Below are 6,000 nucleotides of genomic sequence, written 5' to 3'. Positions count from 1 at the left end.
ATTGTTTGGAACACTTTCTGTGTGATTTTTTTAACTACTGAATTTATACATAGAACAGCAAACATTACTCTTTTGCTCAATAAAGTTCAATTTATAGTGAATTTTTTACAGGTATAAATGAAGGCTGATATACCTGATATACATTTATGTCCTGCCAAATTCATGCCTTAGAGATATTCTATATGGATAATAGAAGGCACTGATGAAGATACTTTCTTCAGTGCTCTTTGTCTTCTGGACTACAGCACGTTTTCATGCCCCTTCAGCAAGACAGTAAAAACATAACGTATTCTGTTTCAGATAGACACATAAATATTAGTGGGATGAATAACCCCCAGTCTAATACCACCAACAGTTAGACTCTTCACTTTGGTGGAAGTGATATATTAAAATCAATATTTTCACTATGCTTCTTTGCAAGCGCAATGCAATCAGTTTTCCTGGATATGACAGGCTGTCACAAAAAAACAACTTTTATAAAATCTTAGCACAGAGGACTAGAAATATTATTCATGCAAAAGAATGTTTTCATCACTTAGATATCTACTGCAATACAGACACATGTATTGACGGACTTTCTGCCATAGTAAAGCAGTAAACCATAATAAAGGTTTTGAAAAAAAACACCCTAAGAATTAAACAGATGGAATTGTTTTTTTACCACTCTGCCTAGCAAGTATAAGATCACTGCACAATTGTCTGTTCAGAAGCTATGGATGCAACGATTTTATACCTCTGTCACTGAGCAATCAACAGTACAGAATTTCTACTTCTGGTGTTGAATTTTGCATTTTTTTAATCCATGCTATCTCAGGAAGATAGTTACTGCTGAATCAACAAATGCTACCCAATGGAGAGGGGTAACTCTTGGGGAATTATGTAGGTCCTCACTTATTTGCAAAACAAAAACTGATTGTTGAGTGGATTGAACAAAAGTCTCTAATTTTCTCTTTATTACTTCTAGTAAACAGTCAGGTGGAGTTTTATTTTCTTTGAAAAGGCCACTGTAAATTCTTTTTCACCCAAGAGTAGGATGAAAAGAAAAATGGGTATAGGATATCCATCTTTAGCTAATAGTGAGAAATTAATCTGTAGGTGTGGGGCAGGGGGAGGGAAGGGGAATCTTTCTTCTTCCCTCAACCATGAGTTCAAGCTTCATGACATTTTACTCTTTGTATCTAGAGTTATCACTTAGTACGTGTACTACACTCCTATTCAGAAGGTGTAACAGATATTGCAATGGACACGCTGTAAACATGAGAGGACACGGCCTCTACCCTGAAAACCATTGCTTGCTGCTCTTAGGTATTTTCTTCTACTGTAGAGCCACAGGGGAATTATCACTGTGTAAGAGGCATTACAACGGGCACAGTATGCTCTAGAGAAGAGAGATTGAAAAGCACTGTCTTTCCCAGTGGTCTGTAATGTCTAAATTGAAGCCTTTGGGGCAAGATCTGGGAAAGGGTGTTTTGTTTTGGAAGCCAACGATTCCCTCATGACTAACAATACAGTAATGCTATGTGCTATAGAGAAGCTGTTGTAGTACCATTGAACACTGGGTTCATCAGGGGAAAGCACATTAACTTCCCTTCAAATGTCATTATTTCTGCAAAATAATAGCAATAGTCTGGGAAGTTTACATTTCAGAGAAAAAACAGCAAAGGGAGGGATGAGTCCACCATTTATATGATAACTTGTATGATGCCATACAGTCATCCACAATGGCAACAACCATTTGTTCAGTTCAGTTCAGTAGGGACTGATCCAGCAGTCTTCAATGGAGAAAATTTAAATAAAGAGGAAGGCATATTTCCTAGATCCTCAACAGAGTTCTCTATCCTTTGTAGGGGCCTGAGAATCAGATGTTAATATCTGTGACAATAAATCTACTGATAAGACATAGTCTGATTAACAGTCCAGCTATTCTCCTCTACCTTGAAAAAAAAGCCAAAAAACCCTTTTTTTTTCCCTGTCCATGGATTTGGACTTATGATACTGTAGCAAGCTGAAGGCAAGTTCTGTAACTAGGTGCTCTTGGCAGCTGTGTTAGGATAATTCATTGCATCATGCAATGCAGCTTCCTTAAATATGTGCCTGTACTATGAATCACACTACACACATAATTTCTAAGAGAGACAGAGAGAGAGGAGCCAGTATTCTACCAAAAGTTTTAAAACTTGCATAATTCTTAAAAGTGAGTAAAAGCCTAAAAATAAATACAAACCATCAGGACAGCAAATTCAGTCCTGATAAACAAATCTAAAGCCACTGTTATTAAGGTAGACTAAAAAGTTTTAAACCAATTTTTTTAAAAGTTTCAATTACAGGAACTTTAGAAGTCTTCCATCTTTCTGAAGTGCTTTACAAAATATATTTTGAAAAATGTTAAGCTTTAAAATAAGCGGTGATCATCTGCTCTTTTTGTCACTGAGTACAAGGGTTGATATTTAAACAGTCATATTGATTTCAGTTTATTTCTCTGTTTTACTTCTGACAACCCACTGCCCATTTTCCATTTGTTTCCAAACTTTTCTAGCTTGAAGAAGGTCTGGAAGACAATATGCAGATTTCATTGTAATCATCCTGATATATTCCCCTTTATCACTACAAACACCTTTCAGCCTTCCAAAGTTGGCAGCTTTAAAACGCATCAAAACGGAAAAAAAGTAAACTAAAGCCGAATGAAAAACATACCTACAGCAGCATCATCCTGTGAAGGTTCTGAGTAGAATTCACTATATTGCATTCAGTGAAAAACAAGAGCAGAACATAAAAAGGAAAACCAGAGTCTTAAAGTTCAATGTTGCCAAAAAGAAAAGTTGTCAAGTAATGGGATCTATATGTATGTAGCTTTTTTAAAAAAAGACAATTTATTCTAGAAAAAATAGTTTAGTTTAATGTGTGATTTATGTTCTGAACATTTCAAATTGGAGAAAAATAGTAACAGAAAAAAAGGCAAATCTTGCTTTCAGATGAAGAGGGTAGAAGACTTTTGATCTAGTACCCAGAAATTTGATCTTTTGATCTAGTACTCTGCAGAACAATATAAACACACCCACATATGGTCATCTTTCCTGAAGCACCTCACAGCTGCTGTCATGATTTCCTGCTGTCTGTAAGGCAATGAGAGCAAAAATGCTTAATTCAGTACAAAACATCATGGAGTAGAGAATATTGCTTAGCATTAATAAACCAGACTATCCTGACCAGTAGTTTGCCAATACTAAAGACGCGTGACAGCATCAGAACATGGCAGAACATTTTCTATTATTTCCACTGCTTATTAAGCAGCTAGATCTGTAGCTCTCACACATCCACAACTCCCACTGTTGGGCTAACAAAGATCAGTGAAGATTCACCTCCCTGATTGCCCTGCAGCTTTTATACATTCCTCTGCTGACCACTGCTCTTCTGTCATGTTTGTCCATGTAGGTCATTGCTATTGCTGTGTTCATGGTAAAGGCCTTCAGAGTAGGACGGTAGAACAAGACTCAGTCTTTCTCAAACTTATCACCAAAAGTAATCACCTCAGTAAAAGAAGAGCTACCTGCACTGCCCTCATGGTTCTGCCTAGATAGATAGATTATCTTTTTGAATTCTTCGATCAAAAGACAACATTAAAGAGAAAGAACATTGTAAAGAGACTGCAAGTTCAATTCAGCTTTCTCCCAAAGTATTTGGTGCACATATACTTTTAAATTAAGTAGCAGTTTAATGGGCAGGATTAAAAAATTCCAAGAGGTGGATCCCAAGATTAATTTCTGCCAGCTTGTGGAAATCGTGTGTCCTTCTACTGATTTATAGAAATGTATGCTGGATAAATTTCAGGTAAGTTTGTTTTTCATTTCATAATGCCTCTCAGAATTTCAAGATCAGCAGGAACAAATCAGCGTTTCTTCAAGATGTGAGTGAATGAAGAAAATAGGGATAAGCAGAAACACAGTTCGAAAACCATCTTCATCTAGCAATCTTTATTCTTTCCCACATCTCTACTCCTTTTTTTCCACACCTTTTAGAAGTCACTTTACCCATCTGCTCTTCCTCCATTAACAGGTTGGATGAAATGTACTGGCAAATCTTGGCTTCCATATCAATCAAACCTTGACCTCATTGTTCAGGATATGCTCCTGTATATATCAGTTGAGATTTGTGAACAAATAAAACCAGTTTGGCAGATTCTGTGTGTGCAATGTACAAATTCTGTGTATGGAAATGTTAAACGTCCTAAGGCCTTTTCCCCCTCTTCTTGTGTCCTTCCATGATGGCAGGCCACCCACATCTTCCCTTCAGGTGCCTCCCTGTGGGATGCAGAGGACAGACCAGTATTCCATACTACAGGTTTGGAATGAGTTTTACCCACAGACATTGGAATAGCTGGATCCCCTGATGGCACGTGAGCTGTGTCAGAGAGCTTCCAGCCCAGGAAATCTTACCCTTTTCTCTTATGCATCTAAGTGTATTTGCAAATGCCCTACAGAAAAGAAGAAACTACGTATATTACACTTTTTGCTGTAGAAATGCAGACTTCAGGAGACAAATTACACCAATTTTCCATTCTTTTTATCCCCATGTGAGGTTTGAAAGTGTATAAAAGGAAAAATTGGTACAGCCCTGCTCACCAGTCAGTTCAGGAACAATTTCAGGAAAGAAGAGGCAGGGAGGACTTTACTAGATGGTCTCTGCAGAGTCAGTGCTGCTATCCTCCGGCTTGGTGTAGAATTAGAGCAGAGAAAGCTGGGAGGAGAGGCATGGGTTATCCCAAAGTAAACTGAGGATTCAACCAGTTCAATCAAAATCATCCCCATTGCAGTCTTGCATCATAATAATCCACTTGGATTTCATTCTCATGTTCTACTGTCACAGGCGCTTCCAGCAGCTGCAGTAGATCAAGGCCATGGGCCTCCCAGGTTCCTCCCACAGACACGCAGGGAGGATGGCCCGGGTCCTCTGGTCTCTCCTTTCCCTGCAACCAGAGGACAGCTGCTGTCAGATGCTGTGCCCACCCTGCTGCTGCACTCCTCATCCTACCCCTTGGCAGGGGAAAGGGCTTCCAGTGGAATTCAAGAATCCCATGAATCCACTGGGAGGAGACCCAAAGAAAGCAGATTTCCTGTAGTTAAAACTGTCTCACCAGAAGGTACAGAGGGGTCTGTGAAAACAGTTCATAATGGGGGGTATGCTGAAATGAAATCCAAGTGGATTATGCTGCTTCAGCTGGGAGGAGGTGGACTTTATTTACACATGTAGCTGGTGGCATGGTAAATCAAGGGAAGAATAGAGATCTTTTTTACAGATCACTAGAATTAAAATGATGAGCATTAATGTGGTTATCAGGCTTCTTCTCTTTTCTCTGGAATTATCCCTAGTCAAGTTGGGTTTGTGTTTTGTGGTTGGTTATTTTTTAGGAGAAAATAACTCAAACCCTTCACTGACTACCTTTCCCTGCATCCCCAGATACTTTTAATCTATGTATATCAATGCTTAAATTACCATGACATTTACAATAAATATTGTGGTTTATTATTTATTTTAAGACTTTCATTGGCACAGTATATTACCAACACTTTTGTCATGGTGCCACTCAAGGGTTCACCAGCATTAAAAAACAAGCCCAACTTGAATTACACTTGTAGGTTTTCTTACTTTCCTTTAAAACACATGTACTATATAAAAAATGAATGAATGAATGAATGAACAAATGAGTAAGTAAATAACCCAATACTTTTATCTATAGAATACCCATGTATTAGAGTTGATTCAGCTTTACTAAATTCAGACATCATTTAGATCCTGATGTTTTCCAACGTATGTTATGTGATTTTATCCAAAGACAGTCCTCCCCAAAAGAAAATACCTAACAACATTCCCCTCTTCCCAAACTTTTTTACTCTTTGAGAGCTTCTTATTGTTCCATTTCCATTTTGTTCGTATTGTTACTTTCATTGCTATTTAGGGTAAAAGCTCATTAAAATATTATTAAGTTCACAGCATAATTATGTG

This window comes from Falco peregrinus, chromosome Z (assembly GCF_023634155.1).
Source record: "Falco peregrinus isolate bFalPer1 chromosome Z, bFalPer1.pri, whole genome shotgun sequence".
NCBI lineage: Eukaryota > Metazoa > Chordata > Aves > Falconiformes > Falconidae > Falco > Falco peregrinus.
The sequence above is the reverse complement of the archived record's forward strand: the minus strand, read 5'-3'. Positions refer to the sequence as shown.